The following is a 23,544-nucleotide window of genomic DNA, read 5'->3' on the forward strand; positions in this document are numbered from 1 at the left end:
ACCATCCACTGCTGATGGGGTCACACAGCTCCCCAGTGATATCACTTACGTACAGAATCTACAAAAATGATACAAATGAACTTATTTACAAAACAGAAAGACTCACAAACAGAAAACACAGGTTCGATCCCTGATCTGGGAAGATCTCACATACTGCGGAGCAACTAAGCCCGTGCTCTAGAGCCCATGAGCTGCAACTACTGAAGCCCCAGTGCCCTGGAGCCTGTTCTCCGAAACAAAAGAAGCCACGGCAATGAGAAGCCCGCAAATTGCAACTAGGGAGTAGACCACACTCGCCGCAACTGGAGAAAAGCCCTCACAGCAACGAAGACCCAGCACAGTCAAAAATAATATAAATAAATTAAAAAAATAGCAGCCATATAAAACAAGAGGTCTAGGTGACTGAAGGCTTAATTTGGAGGCCAAATGTGCATAAGAGATCAGACGATGGTTTCATTTATGATGATGAGTAAAATAAAAGCAAGGAAACACTCCTGTCTTAATTTGAGCATAATCTAAACTTGACGTTGATCGTTTGGGTGGGTCTGTCGAGTTGGACAAATTGCCTGGTGTATTGTAATCATGTTGAGGTTATTTTCCACAGGATATTTTTTAGATTGGCCCTTGTTATTTTGTTCAGAAAAGAACAGCACTTCATTCGATGAATGAGCCTGGTCTGAATTGAGGAGAAGTCAAGTATGAATGAGGAAGTGGATTTGGATGCTCCAAGTGTTGTTGAGAAATGAAATGAATGACCTGGCTAAGCCCATGTTTTTCCCATCTCTCTGATGGGGAGGCGGGGAAGAAAAGGCGGGGAGCGAGGTTAATGAGTGTGTGTGAAAACCAGTCACTGTTCAAAGACACGGACTTGAAAACAGTTGAATTTGGTTAAGCAGACCGAGGGCAGTGTTTCATCACAGAACTGGTGACTAAAGTCCATGCTTCATATCGTCCCTGTTTTCTTTTTTTCACTTCCTGTCTTTGAAATGAGAACTACAAAGCCTTGAAATCAGAGCCTAAATCAGAGGAAAGAACAAATGTAACGGAAGTACGACGGGTCTGCACTGGGCAGGGAGGGCGGAGGCTACAGACAGGTGGGGTCTGCAGAGGGCTTGGTGGCTGCGAGTGGGCGACAGTGGGCGACAGGAATTGGAAGGAGAAGGCTTCCTCCAGATCACGGAGGCAGATCGTTCACGAAAAGTGAATTGCAGGCTGGACTTTAGGGGAGGAACTAGTGGAGGAGAGCTGTGGGCACAGGTAACACCGGTCCCTAACATTCCGAAAAGACTCAGAGGGGTCAAGACTTTGAAAGGCTTACTAGCAGCGTATAACTGGAAGGTCAAAAATCTTTCTTCCCAAGGTCACTGCTTTCTGCTCCCTTCACCTTGGACCCTGTTTCCTATATTTGACTTGTGGCTCTGATAGCAGACTTTGAATTTCAGTGATTTTTAGAAACAATATTTTCAAATGCTGCTTCTGATTACCCACAAAAAATCAGTGTTCACCATGGAAAACACAGAAACCACCCACCACCCCACCCCTGCCCCACAGACATACAGTCTGGGATGGATGATTTCTTATGAAAAGCCATAGGGAAGAAAGAGGATATGAGTTGGAAATATGGATAATTAAGTGTAAAACTGTAAATCCATCATGAGCGGGAATTTGGATTCTTCAGTGTTATTCTTCTCTATTCCTCTATATTATTTTTTTCAAACAGAGTACCATCCATGGAATTAGATTAAGCATTTCTAGATTAAGATTAAGCATAACTAGATTAAACATTTCTAAGGTTCCCGATACATACTGCCAAACTGTTTTCCTATGAGGTCATACCAAATATGTGTCTTTGTGTGGCCACCAGACAGGCCTAAGTAAGCTGGATTCTTTCATGGAAGGAAAATGGTACATCACTGTTTTAATTTGCAGGTTATCTGTGATACTGATTTTCTTCCTTATGGTATATACCAGTACTGCTCTATCGTTCCTTTTTTCTGTTGTTTGACTTCTCAGAGTCCATGATAAGGCCTTGTGAATAGAACAATGAATTAATAAAATTATACTGAATTACTTCTCTGCGTTGAAAATCCTTCCCCACCCAAAATCTTCATCATTAACTTAATTTGTTCACATTCCACTCACATTTCTTATTTTGGTCATCACTTTTATGTGACCCAGAAATAGCCCACGTGTGAAATATCTGTAAATGGCAGGTGCTTTACCAAAGAAGAGCTCAGGAAAGGCAAAGGACTGTTAACTTCTGAAGGCAAATTACAAAAATGAAAGAGGTCATTTGTTGTCTTTTTATTTTTCAGAATAAGAAGAGTCCTTTAATTTTTATTATGGCGAAGATGAAGAAGAGTTGGACTGAACTTCATAAACCAGGATCCTCTGATATTTCTCTACAGAATAACAGTATAATATATCCAAATCAGTGCTATTTCCTAGAATTAAAAGCAAAACAAAGCTTTTCACTGCACACAGACAGCAGAATGCTCCTGGGAAGCATACAACGTGTGCCGGCACCACAGATGAGATAGCAGGAGCGTGGAGAAGTTTCTCGAAGTCACAGACTAAATGGAAGAAGGCCCAGGAATAAGCCAAGTCCATGGTTCTCGGTCAGTGTTCTTTCCACCGCACTCCCCCAGAACCTGACATTTTCTACAAAGTATATCATTTTAAAATTCCAATGAAAACATCTATTCTTCTGAGCAGCAAATAAAGCCCTTACCATATTAACTTCTCCATGCTCAGATAGTCGTGTCCAGCTCTTTGCGACCCCATGGACTGTAGCCCACCAGGCTCCTCTGTCCATGGGATTTTCCAGGCAAGAATACCGTAATACAAGAATATGGTTTCCATTTCCTCCTTCTCCAGATTTTTTCCCACCCAGGGTCATATTTATGAATGGGATTATATTCAATCATTTTCAATGCGTGCAGATGCCCATGTGTTTAACACCTTCATTATATGATCTTACTTTCCCTGACATATCCATTCAAACAAGAACAGGCTCTGTGCCTAAGAACTTCTCTAATATTCTTTATTAAAAAATGAAAGAGTGGGCATATCTTACAGCTTTCTTATAAGAAGCCATTTAACTAGAGCAGAATAAAAATCCTTTGTTTCATTTCTACTCAAAGTTTGCATTTGTGATTGACACAGAGATCAAGCTTACTTCAACAATGGCAAATTTAAATGGGGAGGTTTCACAATCCTTAAGGGGGAAAAATGTCACACGTGACAATGTTCAACCTATTGAATTCACTATTAAGTAAGAGTCCAGTTCCATTCATGTGTGCCAACTTCCTTCCAGGGAATCCTCTTTGGGACGAAGGCAAACTAAGATTCCCTGTGATGTGCCAGATACTTTTATAGACTTCATGTTATCTCAATTAATCCTAACAGTAACTGCTGTTGCTGCTAAGTCGCTTCAGTTGTGTCCGACTCTGTGCGACCCCATAGACCCCAGCCCACCAGGCTCCCCCATCCCTGGGATTCTCCAGGCAAGAACACTGGAGTGGGTTGCCATTTCCTCCTCCAATGCATGAAAGTGAAAAGTGAAAGTGAAGTCGCTCAGTCGTGTCCGACTTTTAGCGACCCCATGGACTGCAGCCCACCAGGCTCCTCCGTCTGTGGGATTTTCCAGGCAAGAGTACTGGAGTGGGGTGCCATTGCCTTCTCCGACAGTAACTGCTAGAGGTTGGTAAATTTGCTGAGAAAGTAAAAACGCTGCACAGAGAAAGCCAGTGCACTGGGAAAGCAGAGCTACTGGCCGCGCTCAGTCGCTCAGCTGTGTCCAACTCTCCGCGACCCCACAGACTGTAGCCTGTTAGCCCTCTGTCCATGGGGATTCTCCAGGCAAGAACACTGGAGTGGGCTGCCATGACCTCCTCCAGGGGCTCTTCCCAACTCAGAGATCAAACTCAAGACTCCCGCACTGCAGGTGGATTCTTTACCATCTGAGCCACTAGGGAAGCTGGCTGGCTCTTCTTTTATCACGAAGGACATCAGCAGGAGGTTAACCTCAGGACGGTGTTTTCTTGTACCCAACTGGCGTCTGAGGTATCTTTCTGGCTGACTCATTGTCTTGGAGACAATTCTACCTGCAGCCACATTATAGTTGTCTTAGGTGCTGGAAACCACATGCTTCTATTGCAAGACTCGGTTCTTTGGTGAAGGTAAACAATAACTTTGATGGAGAGAAATAAGCTGTAGCTTTGAACACTTCTTTCCAATTTTCCATCATGGAATTGTTGTTTAGAACACAATAATCTTGAGAATTAGCGAGATCTTGAGAATCACATGGACCAATCTCCAAAGAAGAATCTCCCAGCTTCCCCATCGGGGTCTCCCAATCTCACTGATGAAGTGAGGACAGCACACAAAACCTGATAGCATGGCAACCTAATCTGGTTTTCTTACAGCTCCAAGAGTTAAAAAAAAAACGCAAAAACAACCTTTTTAAAAACGGAATCCAACCCAGTACATGTCTTTGTTTAGTTCTAAAGAAAATGCCCACTTGTCAGGAAGGTATATTGAGATGAGTTAAGACGTGTCAACAGTTTTAGGGCTCCTGCACTTGCCTCACTTGTAATTGAGAAGATGAAAGACTTTTTTTTTCTGATGAGAGTCAGGATGGCATGAGGAAACTGAATGGACTTGGGGGTCAAGCTAATCTGAGTGCGAGGGCAGATTTCAGCATTTACTAAAAATGTGGCTTTATTATTCAAGGTTCTTCAGCTCAGTGACTCAGTTTCTCCATTTGCAAAAGGGTTAATGAGTCCTAGCTTGAAATTTCAAGAACTGGGGATGATATACATATAGCAGCCAGTAAAATGCCTGGCACATGGTATGTGTGTGATCAAATGGTATGGCTTGAGCAGTCATCACAGACCAAAGAATGTCTTGAAAGAGCAGATTTTAATGGCTTATGCAGTTCACCAAATACTGCCTGGGTGGCGGCACATGCAGGCAGAAAATCTGAATGTCTCCTCTTTCACAAACTAGGTGTGTGACAGATTCTCTATTTCAGCTTCCTCATATACAAAACATGTAGATGTTACATCTCAGAAATTTTTCTTTAAAGGTAAGTATAAAACTATTTGGGAAAGTATTTTCTTAAGTGTAAAACACAAGATATTGGTGCTGTGATTGTTCATAAAATTAAAAAGAATCAAATCAAATCTTTGATGTTCAAGCATCCCATATGGAAGGCGCTTTCTACTGTGAAAATAATGATGCCTTTGAAGCAAAGAATCTGGGCATCTCTTGCTTTTTCTAGAAGTGACTCAAAATGTTTGACTGTGACAGTCAGGGTATTCTTCTGTCTCTCCCTGGGCATACAGGACTGCTTACCTGTGGCCTCACTGAAATGGTGACCTGATCACACTGATATGCCTTCCAATATTAATGCAAAATTAAAAACATAACCTCTTTCATTCCCAACTCAAAAAAAAAATCTAAAAGGTATATTCTCTCTTTTGTTATTCTGACCGAAGGGCATTCTGAGCAAGTTTCTGGTAACTTTTGAAGAATGAGACTGTGAATGCTTATACTTGTAGGGTGAAAATAAAGAAAGGCACTAAGGAGAGGAAATTTAGAAATTTTGTTCATTTCCAACATGATCAATTGAGTCAGAGACTTTGACATATAGACCCTTCTGGGAGTTAGAATTTAAAGCACTTCAAACCCCACAATGAAAAATGTGACTTTTGCCTCCCAGGAAATTTCTTGCCAATTCTGACTTGAAATTCATCTACCTTTCTTATAGTGATTGAACATTTCTTTATGCACAGATACTGAAACCTGAACTTATGTAATTCCCTGGTGGTCCAGTGGTCAATGGACATGAGTTTGAGTAAACTCTGTAAGTTGGTGGTATACAGGGAAGCCTGGTATGCTGCAGTCCATGGGGTCGCAAAGAGTCAGACATGACTGAGCGACGGAACTGAACTGAACTAGTGGTTAGGATTCAGTGCTCTCCCTAGTGTGGACTGGGTGTGGCATGGCCAAAATTTAGAAAAAAAGAAAGAAAATAACTGATCTTTATTTAAAAAAAAAAAGAAAGGAAAAAAAACAAAACCCTCAGTAGTTTGCTGAATAGAATTTAGATTCAGATATGCATCTGAAAAAAATCATAAGCCACAAAAAATTATTCATATACAAAAGTCAGAATGAAAAATATACAAGGGGAGACCTCTTTTCAAAGCAAGAAAAACTCTGAAGGGAAAGATAGAGAAATCGAATTAAGAAAAATCAGGTCAATTGCCAGCTTTCTGACCAGAGACAGGTCTGTGCTACTGTATAAATGCTGAGTCTTCGTTAATGAGGTAGCACAGCCTCAAAATCCAGGGCATGGTCATGGCCAGGGCAGCACTGCTCGCTGCCGTAACCAACGGCTTGGGTGTGAAGACCGATTGTGCAGTTAGGAGACTCTTCTCAGGCTCAGCTTCCTCATCTGCAAACGATGGCTGTCCCCTCCTAGGGTAATGGTTTCAGTTAAATGCACAGCTCCTGCAGAGTACTTAATAAATCCACTCCCAGAAGGACTTCTCTTTTTCCGCCTTTTCAAGTTGATAACATTTCCAACCCACCTTTTATGAGATCATGCAACTTTAAAGGGCTGGCACACATGGAATAATTTTCAGCTCATAGAGTCATGTTTTTAATCTCCGCGTGCCCAATTTATGAAACTGTGGTGCATTCTTACAAAGAAATACTATGCATCAGTGAAGGAATACATTACAGCTACACAAATCAATGCTGAGTGAAAGGAGCCAGACACAGAAGAACACAGATATGTGATTCCACTTTTATGGAGCTCAAGAACAGCGAATGTAGGGACTTTCCTGGTGGCTCAGCGGTAGAGAATCTGCCTGCCAATGAAGGAGACATGGGTTTGATCCCTCACTCCAGAAGATCGCACATGTCGCGGAGCGACTAAACCCACATGCCACAACTCTTGAGGCTGTGCTCCGCAATGAGAAGCCTGTACACCCCCATCTAGAGAGGAGCTCCACACTCGCCAGGACTAGAAAAAGGCCCTCGCAGCAGCAAAGACCCAGCACAGCCATAAATAGATAAACAAAAATTATTAAAAAAAAAAACAGATAACGTGTGGCGATAGAAGTCGGAATAATGGTTACCTGGAGCAGGGTGGGTGGGTGGCAGGGAGGAGAAGCCCAGGGAGCCTTCTGAGATACTGAAAGAGCCCCATACTTTGAACTAAGATTGGTGGTTACACAGGGATACGTAAAAACTCAAGCTGTATACTTAAGAGTTGTTCATTTGACTGCCTTTATGTTATACTTCAATAAATAATATTTAAAATAATATTTTTCAAAGCACTTGTTTGACTTAATCTCATTACATAGAAGCTTCTCCCTTATCGCATTGTTCTAGGCTCTTTTTGCATTTTGTGTAAGTGCTCAATTTTTTTCACTGGTAGGAAATAACTGTAGGAATAAAGAATTTTATATATTAAAATTTCCAAATAGTTGAATATATCTACTTAAGTTAGAAAACTATTACTTTCTTGGAAGAAAATCTTTATACAAAATGATTTGTGGTCCTCAGTGTTATCTTAAACAAATGTTACTGAGCACATTTTCCTTGGTGAACCAAGGCTATCCTTAGAAGTTTATATGGTTGAGCTGGGCTGAAATGAAAGGATGGCTTCAGGGGCTGTTTTTCATTGCTCTGTGCCTGCCTCTAACCATCCTGGTCCTTATCCTCTGCTTTCATTCATTCATTCATTTGGTACCTGTTTTTAGAATGCCCAATATGTGCTAAGCACTGAACACAGAGTGAAGAATAAGACAGTCACAATTCATGACGTAAGGGGGACTTACTCTTTGGCAGAGGAGGCAAGTATAAAACTAGTGTGATGACTATCTTAAAGGGATAGGACCTAATTTAGGGGGTTTAGGAAGGTCACCTTGAAGAAATGACATTTAAGAACTGAGAGGTAACAACCTAGCCTAGAATGAGATCTTAGTAAGCATTTGTTGAATGAATGGATGATTGATCATTAGCCAACAAAGAAGAGTTCTGATTCATTGTGCATTAAGAAAACAGGAATTCTAAACCAAAAGCGAGTAGGCACAGAGTGAGGCCCTGATGGACTTAATGGCCTGAATTTTTTGAATGCTGTAAGGACTGTTTGTTGCCTTACTTAAGACCTTGTGTTACTAGACAAGGATTTCTTTCTCCTTCTTTTTTTGGCCCCACTGTGGGCACATGGGATCTTAGTTCTGCAATCAGGGATCGAACCTGTGTCCCAGTCAGCAGAAGTCTTAACCACTGAACTGCCAAGGAAGTCCCAAGTGAAGGATTTTTAATCATTGCTCGACTAACCTATACAAATTCAGTTTTTACCAAAACAAAACCAGCCCCAAATAGCCCATGTCTTTATGATAATTCCCCTAGTCTGCCTGATAGTTCTGATCCCAAGTCCTGGCACAGTCACCCAAAAATCTTGAAAGGTGGGTGTTACTCACCCACACCTTTTTCGTGACAGCTCTGTCCAAGCAAGCCAAGACAACCCTGACTCCTTGGGCATTCCTGCATGTTGCAAACCGCCACCTAATTTGGGGGCCAATTACTGTCCCTAGAGATTTCACCTTCATGACATATTACAAACCAAGAGCTTGCTGTCTAAAGGAGAGAAGGAGCAGATGACAAAATCTTTGTGGAGAGACTTTACCCAAATATCTGCCTGATAAGGATTTCCCTGTAGCTCAAATGGTAAGGAATCTGCCTGCAATGCAGGAGACCGGGGTTCGATCCCTGGGTCAGGAAGATCCTCTGGTGAAGGGAATGGCAATCCACTCCAGTATTCTTGCCTGGAGAATCCCATGGACAGAGGGGCCTGGCAGGCTACCTCCTGTGGGTTTGCAGAGTCAGACACGACTGAGCAACTAACACACAGACGCCTGATAAAGCCAGCCTGGTACTATTAACATATCACATGGAGTAGCAGCAAAGTTTTAAGTGCCAGAGATAGGGGCCAGTGTATCCAGAGTTTAATTTGACATCTGAGTGGATCCATTCACAAACTGCCCAATAACTGCAAGAACTCCTAAAGAGAGATGGAAATGTAGACTTTGTTGATCTTAGTTTCTTACAGTTTCATACAGAGCTTTGGGACTTCTGATTTTAAATAAGCAAACAAAGGAACTCACTGCGTAGGATTTTCCCAATGAAATAGTGGGAAACAGGGAATGGCAAATATCTGGAAATGATTTATTTTTAGACTTCTTTCCAGTCTTCCTGTTCCTCTGATGAAATTTCAGACATAAAACTCTATCCATCTACCTGAGACACAGTGGAATTAATGCATGAGTTTCTTCACTGGTCAGGATCTATTTTGGATTTCTGCAGTATTAACAACATTGAAGGTCAAAAGTTTGACATACCCTTAAGCAATCAAGGTGCGTCTATGCGACGGAGAAGTAAACAGCAAGTATTCCTACCTCTGTTTCAAAATTTGAAAAGAGAGATAAGAAAAAGGTAATATACTTGTGGCAAGTTACATAAACTTACAGTGGTCGGGGTAGTGAAATGACTCAACATAAAATTCAGTTTTCTGACACGCATATAAAAACAATCAAATCTGCTTTCCCTCGGGTGAACTGATGTCTTCGGCCCTTCGAAATTGTAGATTTAGTCCTATTTGCCTAAATACACAAAGCCACACTGAACTTTTTCCCATGAAGGAAGTTTCCTCTAATTTTGAAACCATCGTTTATTTCAACCATTTTGCAATGACTGGGAACCTGTCAGAAGAAAGACTCTCAGCTTCTGACTGCTAGCGTCACCGGTGGAAAGAGTACGCTAATAATGTTCCTTCATAATCAGTGCTACAGTCCATGGGGTCGCAAAGAGTTGGATGTGACTGAGCAACTGAACAACAACATGCTTGAGGTTTAATGTTAACTTCAGTACCGTCTTTATGATTAGGTTTCCTGCCATAAAATAAGAACAGACTAAAGATTCCACATGCTTGTTACATTGCAAATACCATCCAGCAACTTCTTTTCCCAGGAACTGGCCATTAGTCACCTTCTGGAGTTACCCTTTTTCTAGATTTTCCTACCGACTCTTTGAGTTTTAACCACTAGTAACACAGTTCCAAGTATCTGTGTCCAGGATATCATTATTACACTTGATCAAATGTAAACATTTGATTATGGCTCTAGTTTTATCATAGACGCTCATGTTTTCTACAAAAGGGAAAAAAAAGGTAAAATACTTAGCATTCCCAAGAAGCATTGAGTCATTTGTTTCTCCAAAACTATGTATGACCAGGGTATAAAGTTATTCCTAGCAACTGTGTTCTAAAAACAAAAATTTGAGGGTAGGAACAGTCTTTCAAGCTGACCTTTCATCGGGGCAAGGAGTGGGTAAGAGAGAAAGTTTAAGAGTATTTTCACAAAACCCAAGCCACCATTTAGCAAAAGCTTTTCAGGGAGTGAGTCACGGGGTATAATGAGACGCAAGTCACAAGGTTACACGTTGCCTCCTAGGAACACTGCACCTGGTTCCGAATTCTTTGCTAAAGCAAACGCTGAGTTCTGATTCAGGCCGTGGGGAAGGAAACCTCAAGCGCAGGTAGATTTTACCTCCTTCTGTGTGACACACACGTCCCTGGACTAAAACCGAAAACAACATTCAGCCGAAACTGAAGATCACAATTATGCAGGGACTGCAAGCCACAGGAAAACACGGTTTGCAAAGCAGTTCTTTGGCCCCCTTCCTCCCCGTGCCCGCCCGTTCAGCAGAAGGAACACGTATGTAACCCAACATTTTAAACATGTATAAAAACTAAAGTCTGAAACCAGTACCTGCCGAACACCTGGTGCTCCCTTTGCCCTGCTGGCTCTCTCCTCCCACACTCTGGCAACGGAATGCCCTTCAAAACCCTGGCTCAGTGCTTCTGGTAAATGTTTTACGAGACACTAAACAGCCTTGCGTCCCACCCTCAGAGCAAACACCATTGAGAGAACACAATATAATGCTCGAAAAGATATCGTGTGATGTGATGTGCAGTAATGCAAATGAACAGGCGGGCTCTATTTCCACACTTCCCCTTAAGGGGGAAAAGAAAATCCCAAACTTCCAAGGGGTGGGGGTGGGCTAGCAGGAAGGGCTCGCAGATACGAACTTGGAGTTTTGTGTGGGTTTTTTGTTTTTTGTTTTTTTTTAAGCCTCATTATGATAAGCTCATTGTTCTAATCCCCAAGCAAGTCTTGGCTTGTTAAAATGAAAAAGTGTCAAAGGCAAGAGTTAGTAAAGGGTAGAGGTCACGAGTGACTGTAGAGACTGCCACATCTAAACAGGTACTACGTATTTCTAATTTTCAGAGCAAAGCGGACGCCAAAAAAGCTTTACAGAAACCATCTTCCACACAAAATAAAACGTACTTCCCATTTTCCATACCCTTCAAGAAATTCACAGTTAAAAACCAACTCTGCTCCAAACCAGAAGTTTTGCATTCCATTCAAGTTAACAATTACAACTGGAGGATAACAGAAACTGCCTGGCACTGAATTATTAGCATACCCAAGTCAGGTGCCTCTTGGTACCACCAGGGTTAACACGATAAAGAGAGAGCACCCGGGGATCATCCACAGCACACATGTACCTCGATGAAGTCGGGAGCTCCCGTGGGCAGCGCGCACCTACCTGCTCTTGGAGTTGAGAAATGAGAAAACAGAATTATCCCGTGACCGTCGCGCCGACTCCATAAAAAGAGACCAAGGCCGTGGAGAGAAGGAATTGACTTTGGCTTTGGAATCTCACACACGGCCAGGTTAGGCAAATAAGAAAACCCATTCTCTAGTCCCCACCCCCACCGGAGTCCCCAGGAATACCTAGAATTCTTCATTTCATACCTTTAGGATCTCCAGTGGGGTAGAAAGAAAACTGAACAGGGAATTGCGATCAAGGCTTTTGGGCACACCGGCTGTGTGACCTTGAACAAATCACTTCACCTCTCTGAGCCTGTTTTCCTCATCTGTAAAAGAAAAATGTCTAAAACCAGGAAAGATTTACCCAAAGAACTGCCAGCCCTCTTCATCTGGGAGCGCAGAAAATGGCATACAGACATTTTCAAAGCATTTTCAAGCTAGTCGTCCATTTTCTCTCCCCCGCCCCTTACCTCTATAGGTTGGTCCTACCTTGTTTTCAGTTTCCTCAGTATTACAGATGCCTCAGGTTAGGGCTGTGACTAATCCGCCTTGGGTGGGTATCCTGAAGGCCGGTTATCTGCCTCCCAGAGGCGTGGTGAGCCGACCTCCGCGGCCTCCAGCCCAGGCTGCTAGGCCTGTGCTTTCACAACATCTCTCCTCTTGAATTCATCTTGCCCTCTAACACAGATACCTGCGTGCTCGCCTCCCTTTCCCGTTCCTGCTCTCTCTCTCTTATTTTTTTTTCTCATTTTCTCTTTCCTATCCCCCTTTCTACCCTTCCTTTTTTGCCCGACTCCTCGACAGAGAGATGATGTGTGTGTGGACATCAATCACTCCTCTCACCCTCTCTCTTCTTTTATTTTATGTGATAAACAAGCTGGTGAGGGAGTGAAACGGATGTGCTATCATCCAGATGCTACTGAAGAGAGACCGGAAAGGTTCAACAGCTGGCTCTAGGTCACGAGGCTGACGCTGGACTTTCCTGACAGGCCAGGGTTTCTCCCTCCTTTGCGGCCAGGACCACCCAATTCCCCGCCCTCAGATACGCCTCTTCTCAGAGCCTCAAATTCTCCACATGGTGTGACTGAGTCTCCCTGCTAATTCTGGCATATTCTCATCTTCCTCCCTCTGGGCTCATCAAATTCTTATCCTATTTGGGGGGCAGGGTGGGGGGGTCTATCTCACTTGACTCCCACAGCCCACCTCCCTTTAAGCAAACCAAAGAGGAACAAATCTGCAAAATGACAAACCCACACAACTGGGGAATAATTATTCACTTCATAGGAGTCTTTCTCTTCATGAGTACCTCTCTTGGGTACCCAAGCCACGTGGTACCACATATCCACGCACATGTCAACCACTTTCTAGACCGTAAAAGGAGCCCCCTCTGCATCCTTAGCATGCTGTCCAGTGCTTATGGTTAAAGAACATAATTGAATTCTGAAGGAAAAAAAGTGTGAAGACAATATCAGAACCCAAAGCAGTGCCTAATGGAGTAAACTCCAGGTATGACTCCAGGAATGACTTGAGAGTTTAGGGTTTTGATGTAGTAGCTGTGTTTTGTTCTGTATTCCAAGAGGATGAGAAAAGTGGATTATATTGATAAGGTGGCAAATAAATTAACCATCAAATCATGCCATGAAACAAGAACCAATGATTAAATGCCAGACAGGGAATCCTGGCATGCTGCAGGCCACGGGGTCTCAAAGAATTGGACACGAATCAGCGACTGAAGGACAATTACCGGTTACCTGATAAACAATCCTGGTGACGGACAGGGAAGCCTGGCCTGCAGCATTCCATGGGGTCACCAAGGGTTGGACACGACTGAGTGGCTGAACTGAACTGATTGATCTACAATCTCATTTAATTTAATCTAACAGAGGAGGAGGAGGCAGGTTCAGAGAACCTGCCCCAGGGCATGCTCTTAGCTGATAAGGGCAGAGCTGAGAATCAGAGGAGATCCAATCCAGTCATTGCTCTTCATCTGAGCCACTCTCCTGCCACAAGGACCCTGGCTCCAGGGAGGATCTGTTGCTCAAATCCAGTCACCTGTGCATGCTTTCCAGGCTCTACAAGAACACGTTTGGTCCTGTTTTTCTACTCCTTTTTCTTGGGTTCCCCAATCCTTCTTTTCACCTTCCACCCCAAGACAATCTGTCCTGCTCACTTTGAAATCTATGGGCAGACTCTACTATCGAGGATCTCAGTTCAGTTCAGTTCAGTCGCTCAGTCGTGTCCAACTGTCTGCAACCCCATGAATCGCAGCACACCAGGCCTCCCTGTCCATCACCAACTCCCGGAGTTTACTCAAACTCATGTCCATCGAGTCGGTGATACCATCCAGCCATCTCATCCTCTGTCGTCCCCTTCTCCTCCTGCCCCCAATCCCTCCCAGCATCAGGGTCTTTTCCAGTGAGTCAACTCTTCGCATCAGATGGCCAAAGTATTGGAGTTTCAGCTTCAGCATCAGTCCTTCCAATGAACACCCAGGACTGATCTCCTTTAGGATGGACTGGTTGGATCTCCTTGCAGTCCGAGGGACTCTCAAGAGGCTTCTCCAACACCACAGTTCAAAAGCACCAGTTCTTCGGCGCTCAGCTTTCTTCACCGTCCAACTCTCACACCCATACATGACCACTGGAAAAACCATAGCCTTGACTAGATGGACCTTTGTTGGCAAAGTAATGTCTGCTTTTTAATATGCTATCTAGGTTGGTCATAATTTTCCTTTCAAGGAATAAGCGTCTTTTAATTTTCATGGCTGCAGTCACCATCTGCAGTGATTTTGGAGTCCAAAAAAATAAAGTCTGACACTGTTTCCACTGTCTCCCCATCTATTTCCCATGAGGATCTCAGTTGACCACAAAAACTGAGATATGGATAGTATGGATTTCCCCACTTCAAGTAAGCCTTTCTGTTCATTTTTTTCCTACGGCCACAAATTTGATATTTGACTTTAAACACTGTGGGCTGTGTTAAAATTCCCTGTGTCATATAGTCCTTGGCGTTCTATTGTATTCAAATATTTCACCTCATGCTGCTCAGAGGATAAATTCTTTGTCCCTGAGAAAGAACTGTGCCTTCCAGGCAATATAAATGTTTGATAATAGCATTTTCCCACTTCCAGCCATGCAATTCTAAGTTGGGTTTTGTGCTATTGTTTTGGGTATGTCAGCATGCGGGTGTCCCCCTGGTACTTCTAACTGCCAAGTTCTGTTAGGGCAGAAAAATCAGCCTCTCTCTGCTCTTTCACCAGAGCGTCTGTCATTCCAGAGGCCCACCTCTAGCTTAGATATATCTGAATCTAGCATGTATTTGTTCTGCAAGATGGTTCCAGATTCTGAAAGGGGTTTTGAGTTCTCTCTGACACTAGTGATAAGAAGGAGGAAGCAGCAGGAGGAGAATGTTTTATTTGGAGCGAGTAAGTCTCACAGAATCCTGGAGAGGTCTTTCCTCCCCTGACTCGTTCAAGCCCCTTCAGTTTTCTGGAGAGGGCGTCCGAGAGCATCCTGAAGGCAGCCTTAGAAAGTTCTGGTCACCCAGCCCAGCCTAAATCAAACCCTAAGAAAGGTCCCAACAGTCCCTGGTGTTTTTCCAAACTGCTTATGGAAGGAGATGTTGGAACAGATGCGGGGGACACATGATGAATCAACACACAGGCCATCACTGTCTTTCACTGGGACATTAACAGCTTTACTGGGACCAGAAGGTTCTCAAAGTGAGGTCCCTGGATCCCCTGGGAGACCCTTTCGGAGGTCTGCAAAGTCAAAACAATTTTCATAATAACACTAATACTTCTGTATTTTTCCACTGTGTGGACATTTGCACCAATGCTGAAAAGGCAGCAGAGGGTAAAACTGCTGGTACCTCAGCACAAAAGAAGACAGCGGCAACAATTTGCACTAGCAATCACAGCATTTTTCTATTAGCAGGCACGAGAAGTTGTCTTCATTATTTTTTTGAATGTACCTGAAGCAGGAAAATATTAATTCCATTATTTAATACATCTTGACTCTTGAGCATATACCTTTTTAAATATTCTGTGTGAGGAAATGGGAGGCACGCAGAAAACACGCTTGCTGCATACTTAATCATGACCACAGACTCAAGAAACGTCACGTGTGTGACAGTCACAGGGCGGACTACAGCTGCTTCTGTCACAGATAAGAATGACTGACGGCTAAACTATGGTTATCCAGATATGGGGTATTCAGCAGATACTTTCTGGAAAGACAAATGAAATGTGCCTGTCACTTCAAAGAACACAACTAACAGTATTTGTCTCCAATGATAAAATTGGAGCTTTCAGGCAAAAGTTAAATTTTTGGAGAACTTACATTCACCACCATGAGCTTAATAGCTTGCCATGTTAAATGCTTTTCTGATGAAATTAGTTGTGATATTAGTAAATGTGATTTTTAATGATAGTATATAATGAAATGTGTCAATATTTCAATGATCTTCACAACTCAGTAAACCAGTATTTTCTAAATGACCAATTCATAATGTTACAGAATCACGCATAATAAAAGATCCATCCATAGCACAAGTAAACCAGTGGATTTTAACATGAGTATAAAAACTTCACTGATATGGTTTCAGATTCCATACTACACACCAATCTTTAAGAAACTATCTCTTTAAGGTTTGGCTTTGGTAGCAAAGAAGAATGTTCTCAACTACCTGAGAGGTATATCAAAACACCCCTCTCTTTTCCAACTACATATCTTTGTGAAGCTGAGTGTTCTTTATTTACTTCAATAAAAATAACATATTTCACCAGATTGAAGGCAGAAGCAGATATAAGAATACAGTTGACTTCTATCAAGCCAGTAATTAAAGAGATTTGCAAAAATATGATGTGCTTTCTAGCATCTATTTTTTTTGAAATACAGTTTTTCATAAAATGTTATTTATGTTAACATAAGAAATTCCAACTATTTTTGAAGTACTTAATAAATATTTTTAATTTCTTAGCTTGAATTTCTAATGTGGTAAATAGTTACAGATACAATCCACATAAACAAGAGCACTCTGGGTTCCTCAATAATTCTTAAGAACGTAAAGACAGGGTTGCCAGATTCAGCAAATAAAAATGCAGATCCCAGTTAATTTCTGTTAATTTTTATTTTATACTTAAGTATAGTTGATTAACACTGTTGTGTTAGTTAAATTTGACTTTCAGATAAACAACAAATAATATTTTAAGTATCCATGCAACATTTGGGGCATATTTATACTAAAAAAAATTACTTTATTGTTTATCTGAAGTTTATATCTGAGTGTCCTTTATTTGCCTGTTAAGATGTGCTGAGCCCAGAAAGTTTGAGAAAAGCTGCAGTAGACCATTCCCCACACACATGTGCTAATACTCTAACATGTATTTAACACCCACTGTGTACCAGACCCTGCACTAAATTCTTGACAAATACTACCTCTTCAATCATCTCCAAAATCCCATTATGTGGCAAGTATTATTGAGATCCCTAGTTTAAGTAAAACTAGTTATTGGTGGAAGGCAAGACTGGAACCCACTCACTCAGACACCAAAATCTCAACTTGTAACCATGAGGCTTACACTGAAATCTAAGGGAGCATCCCAAAGATGATGGGTTTTTCTGCATATTTGCATCTCCAAATTTTAGCAAAGCAATTTCTTTTTTTCTCTGTCTCACAGCTGTGTATATGTTCTTCTATCAGTAAAATGATGGAAGCCAAGGCTGTGTGTCAGGAAATTCTATCCAGAACTGGCTGTGAGTATTTGACTCAGAGCAAACTTTCCTAATGGATGCTTCCCTGGGCATGACAACTGCCTTTTTCCAGGCTGGGAATTCCAGAATGGAGCAGTGGCGCATGGGCACTGCTCATTACTATTAATTGGAAGCTGCTGGGAGCTTGGTGCTGGATTGGAATCATCCTTGAGAATTGATAATTTCTCCAAATGAATCTGTACCAACTGAAGCAAATGCAACTATTGTTTTAACTGAGCCAAGGTCCAATTTTTTGTGCGATCATGACTCAGGCCACTGGATATATTTAATGAGCTAAGGTTCGACAGTAAACAAACTAGGGAAAGTGAGTTTTTTAATGATACAGCATGGCAGCAAGGGTATATACTCACTGCACCTCAAGATCTGCAAATACAAAAATGAATTTGCTTGCAGGCAACTTGGATCTTCCCCCCATTCACCAAGGGGCTTCCCAGGTGGTGCCATAGTAAAGAACCGCCTGCTTATGCAAGAGATGTGGGTTCAATCCCTGCGTCAGAAAGAACCCCTAGAGGAGGGCATGGCAACCCACTCCAGTATTCTTGCCTGGAGAATCCCCAAGGACAGAGGAGCCTGACGGGCTGCAGTCCATGGGGTCGAAAAAGAGTCAGACACGACCTAGTGACTTAGCATCCATGCCCTAGTCGCCTTTCTTCTCCTCCAGTTTCAAGAGTGTGTCCCCGTCCGCGCCCCCCCACCCCCAATCCCGCCCTGCTCCCGTCAGCTAGACAGGGAAGAGGGGCTACACAAGTCTAGACTGCAGGGCAAGGGGAGGCCCCTAAGGCAGTTCTTTACCTTTCTTTGTGTTCTTTACGGCTTAATCCCTGTGTTTGTATTTACTTTATCTGGGCTGTCAATACGATGAGGACAGCAATATTCACATGGCAAGCTATAGGCCACAGGGTTGCAAAGAGTCGGACACCACTGAGTAACTAACTAACTACTACTGTGCATAATGAAGTGTAGAAAGTGAGGAACATGCAAGGGAGGTAGAGAAAGATAGAGACACTAGTCTTTCAGACAGGAAAATTTCTTTAACAAAGGGAAGACTTACCTTTCAGATCTTTTGTTTTGTAAATTTGGATTTTTATTAGATGTGAGGCACACCAGATTACGCTAAAGGAGGTTATGTATACAGAAGCCAAGGCGGATATAATTTAGAAATTAGCCTGGAGGAGAGAATGGGACAAAGGGAGGAGAAAAAAAAAAGTGTAGATCTGAAAGATTTTCCAGGCAAGAGTACTGGAGTGGTTGCCATTTCCTTCTCCAGGGGATCCTCCCCTCCCAGGGTCTCTCGCACTGCAGGCAAACTCTTTACTGACTGAGCAACCAGGGCAGTTGGAAAAGGTCAGTTTTCATCCCAAAGAAAGGCAATGCCAAAGAACGCTCAAACTACCGCACAATTGTACTCATCTCACACGCTAGTAAAGTAATGCTCAAAATTCTACAAGCCAGGCTTCAACAACACATGAACTGTGAACTTCCAGATCTTCAAGCTGGTTTTAGAAAAGGCAGAGGAACCAGAGATCAAACTGCCAGTATCCATTGGATCATTGAAAAAGCAAGAAAGTTCGAGAAAAACATCTATGTCTGCATTATTGACTATGCCAAAGCCTTTGACTGTGTGGATCACAATAAACTGTGGAAAATTCTGGAAGAGATGGGACTACCAGACCACCCGACCTGCCTCTTGAAAAATCTGTATGCAGGTCAGGAAGCAACAGTTAGAACTGGACATGGAAAAACAGACTGGTTCCAAATAAGAAAAGGAGTACATCAAGGCTGTATATTGTCACCCTGCTTATTTAACTTTTATGCAGAGTACATCATGAGAAACGCTGGGCTGGAGGAAGCACAAGCTGGAATCAAGATTGCTGAGAGAAATGTCAATAACCTCAGATATGCAGATGACACCACCCTTATGGCAGAAAGTGAAGAGGAACTAAAGAGCCTCTTCATGAAAGTGAAGGAGGAGAGTGAAAAAGTTGGCTTAACACTCAACATTCAGAAAACTAAAATCATGGCATCCGGTCCCATCACTTCATGGCAAATAGATGGGGAAACAGTGGAAACAGTGACAGACTATTTTTGGGGGCTGCAAAATCACTGCAGATGGTGACTGCAGCCATGAAATTAAAAGACGCTTACTCCTTGGAAGGGAAGTTATCACCAAACTAGACAGCATATTATAAAGCAGAGACGTTACTTTGCCAACAAAGTTCCGTCTTGTCAAGGCTATGGTTTTTCCAGTGGTCGTGTATGGATGTAAAGAGTTGGACTATAAAGAAAGCTGAGTGCCGAAGAATTGATGCTTTTGAACTGTGGTGTTGGAGAAGACTCTTGAGAGTCCCTTGGACTGCAAGGAGATCCAACGAGTCCATCCTAAAGGAGATCAGTCCTGGGTGACTGGAAGGACATTGGAAGGACTGATGCTGAAGCTGAAATTCCAACACACTGGCCACCTGATATGAAGAACTGAGTCATCTGAAAAGACCCTGATGCTGGGAAAGATTGAGGGCAGGAGGAGAAGGGGATGACAGAGCATGAGATGGTTGGATGGCATCACCGACTCAATGGACATGAGTTTGAGTAAACTCCAGGAGTTGGTGATGGACAGGGAGGCCTGGTGTGCTACAGTCCATGGGGTCACAAAGAGTCAGACAGAACTGAGCGACTGAACTGAACTGAACTGACCAGGGAAGTTAGATAATTAAGAAGTACACTTTAGGAATCAAACCTTGGTGAGAAACTAGAGAGCAGGCCTAGGCAGAGACAGAGTTTGGAGAAATCCAAGGGCCTTTTCCAAGGGGCGTCTGAAGGGAACGTAAAAGAGTAATTAAAAAAAAATTTTAAACGGTCAACTTCACCCTGTGTCTCCGGCCCTCATGGCAGGGCTGCTGTCTGAGCTCAGACACCCGCCAGCCCTGCCTACTGACCCCCGTCTCGGGCAGTCTCTCTCTGCACATGCAATCCAGGTCCCTCAGGCACTGAAAGGAGGGTCTGCGAGGACAGGGAAGAGAAAAAGAAAAACAAACGGAGATGCAAGCCCGGCTCCTGCCCCAGAGAAGCCTGGAGGACCATGGAGTGCAGCTTTTCCCTTCAAGGGGCCTTCAGAATTTATCCTCCTGAACGCTGAATGTCAAGGAAGACACAGCCAGCAACTGTGACTCATCAAATTTCCAACGTCAAGACCAGAGAGCACAGACTGGATCCAAGGACTGGCTTTGCACTCAGAGTCAAGGCCCCTGCCTGCTTTCAATAGAAAGGAGCCCTGGTCCAGCCTTCGCCCCCAGCCCTCTGCCTCCCGCTGACTTCGGCACCGGGAGAACGGGGAGTTTTATCCACTGTGCTTGAGCCACAGGCTATTACAGCATTTCAGAAAGCGGTCTGCCTTGAAAAGTGGTTGGATCTGTACATGAAGGTCACTCACTGGCCCTTCGTGTAGAGCCACATAGTAAATATTTTCAGCTCTGCAGGCCAAATGGTTGTATATGTTTCTTTTTCTTTTTTTGCGAAAGCCTTAAAAATGTAAAAACCATTCTGAGCTACATACAAAAACTGGCAGCAGAGTGGGCCTTAGTTTGCTGGTCCCTTACTTACAGCAACAGCTAGAGGTGGGCAGCATAAAAGAGGGGTGTCTGCCTGCAGTTTGGAGTCGCAGCTACTGAAGCCAGGGCCCCTAGAGCCCATGAGAAGTCACCGCAACGAGAAGCCCGTGTACACAACTAGAGAGTGGCTCTCGCCCGCCGCAATTAGAGAAAGCCTCTGCACAGCAAGGAAGACCCAGCACGGCCAAAGTAAATAAACCGATTCATTAAAACAAAACAAACCGTGAGGCAGCTGTAACACTGCCTTGTTGCTGACAAAGGCTACTAATTCTCCGTCGCACTTGCCTGGCCTAACATTCTCTGCTTGTGGAGTCATGATCCCTTTGCTGTGATCCTCTTCAAAGAAGAATTTAGCTATAGATCTGGTGAAATCAAACCTTAAAATGATAGTCTTATATAGTCAGAAAATTAGATCAATGGGATGGCATTTTCAATAAGTTAGAATAATTTTGACAGGCTAGTTCTCATTTTTCTTTCAGGTGTATCTGTGTGTGTGTGTGTGTGTACATGACTGCATTTCTGCCTAAAAGTAAACACTCCATACTTTCATAGTCCTCATATTTGTGTGTGTGTCTGACTCATTGTGACCCCGTGGACTTTAGCCCACTGGGTTCCTCTGTCCATGGGATTTTCCAGGCAAGAATACTGGAATATTCTTACTGGGTTGCCATTTCCTACTGCAGGGGAGCTTCCGAACCCAGGGATCGAACCTGCATCACTTGCATTTCTTACACGGGCAGGCTGATTTTTTACCAGGGGCACCACCTGGGAAGCATGACTACGTGTCACAAAATTCCAAACATGGAAAAAGCCTCCGACAGCGCCTGGCCTATAACTGTTTACATCTGGGAAAACTACAACCTACCTCAGTTAAACGAGACAGTCCGAGTTACACCACGACTGGCAGAAGAGCTGGGGCCAGAAAGTTGGTTTTCTAACTTTCCAAACTAGTTCTCTTTCTATGACTCTACTTCCTTGCACATTGCCGAGCTGGTACTAAAAATTCAATTCAACAAATACTTACAGGATTTCCATATGTGCCCAGCACTGGCTTGTGCTCGGGGATACAAAAGAAGTGTAAGAGAAGAGTCCTGCCCGAGAAAAACTTCTCAGCTCACTGAGAAAGTAAGGCAAACACACACTCATGAAACAAATATATTGTTTGACATTATTACGTCATGGCGGGGCTAAAGCAGAGCTGACAGAGCGTCCTACGATGGTGGAACAGTTTCTGTTTTTGCTGGTCTACATAGTGGCCAGTGGCCACGTGTGGCTGCTGAGCACTTAACATGTGGGTCCTGGGGCTTCCCGAGTGGCTCCGCTGGTCGATGCAGGAAGACGTGGGTTCAATCCCTGATCTGGGAAGATCCCACGTGCTGCAGAGCAACTAAGCCCATGCGCCACAATCATTGAGCCCATGCGCCCCAACGACCGAAGGCCCTGCTCCGGGGCGCCTGTGCTCCACAAGAGAAGCACCGCGGTGAGAAGCTGGCCGCCTAGACTGCAGAGCAGCCCCTGCTCGCCGAGACTAGAGAAAAGCCCGTGCAGCAGTGAAGACCCAGCACAGCCAAAAAGAAAAGTAATTTTTTTTTTAAACGTGGGTAGTTCCTGGACTCTTTAATCAAGAAAAATTAATAAGAGGTGAGAAGAGGAATTCAGGCAAGGCTTTAATTAAGACTCCTGTTGCAGCACTAGAGAGTGAGGTGGGGTGAGCTGGTCCCTTAAATGGGGTGAGGGTAGGCAGGGAGCAGTGAGACAGGCCAGAGCGGTGGCTTGGGTGGCTAGCCCACCCTCGCGGTGGTGCTGCATGCAGGGATCACGTGCGGAACCCTGCTCTGGCTCCCGGCACCTCAGAGACAGCAGCTGGCCTTCTTGGTTTTGGCCTTTTAGTGTTTTGTTCATAATGCGCCTCGACTGAGGGTGTGCACAGTTATTTTTAGATCCTCACAGTTTCTTTGCGTTTTGTTGCTCGAGGAGACGTGTGTCCAGGAGTAAGCACTGCAGGAAAAGGTCCCGGGACCCAAGACCCAGACGGTCTCATGACTAAGGAAGTGACCTTTTAATGGTATTTAATTGTAATTCCCTGGTAGCTCAGTGAGTAAAGTTTGCCTGCAGTGCAGGAGACCCGAGTTCGATCCCTGGGTCAGGATGATCCCCTGGAGAAGGAAATGGCAAACCACTCCAGTATTCTTGTCTGGAACACCCCCATGGACAGAGGAACCTGGAGGGCTACAGTCCATGGAATCCCAAGAGTCAGACAGGACTGAGCGACTAACCCACCACCAGAATATTAATTAGTTTAAATAACCACATGAGGCTAGTGGCTACTGTATTGGGCATCACAGGTCTAAAAAAGCAGTTAAAGATATGGAGGGAAGATATGCAACAGACATCCTGTCACTTCTGCCCCTTGCACCTTCGGCAGAAACCACTGTGGCTCACAGAACCCGTTCCCTCTGAGCAGGGATGAGC

The 23,544-nt window shown here is 43.6% G+C and overlaps 1 protein-coding gene across 11 annotated transcripts in view; it reads right to left on the reverse strand.

The window, feature by feature from the left end:
* The window catches only part of RBM47 (RNA binding motif protein 47), a 176,767-nt gene that overhangs the window by 71,552 nt on the left and 81,671 nt on the right, over positions 1-23,544 (reverse strand). The window contains exon 1 of one of the 11 annotated variants that reach the window (XM_043871202.1): positions 11,898-11,920. The exons of 9 other annotated variants lie outside the window; for them this stretch is intronic. The gene's annotated coding sequence lies outside the window, so the exon portion shown is untranslated. Of the gene's footprint in view, positions 1-10,847; positions 10,918-11,897; positions 11,921-23,544 lie in introns of those variants that run through there. One more of the 11 variants, XM_043871201.1, reaches the window with a different exon arrangement.

The sequence above is a fragment of the Cervus elaphus genome, chromosome 17, assembly GCF_910594005.1.
Source record: "Cervus elaphus chromosome 17, mCerEla1.1, whole genome shotgun sequence".
In the NCBI taxonomy this organism is placed as follows: Eukaryota; Metazoa; Chordata; class Mammalia; order Artiodactyla; family Cervidae; genus Cervus; species Cervus elaphus.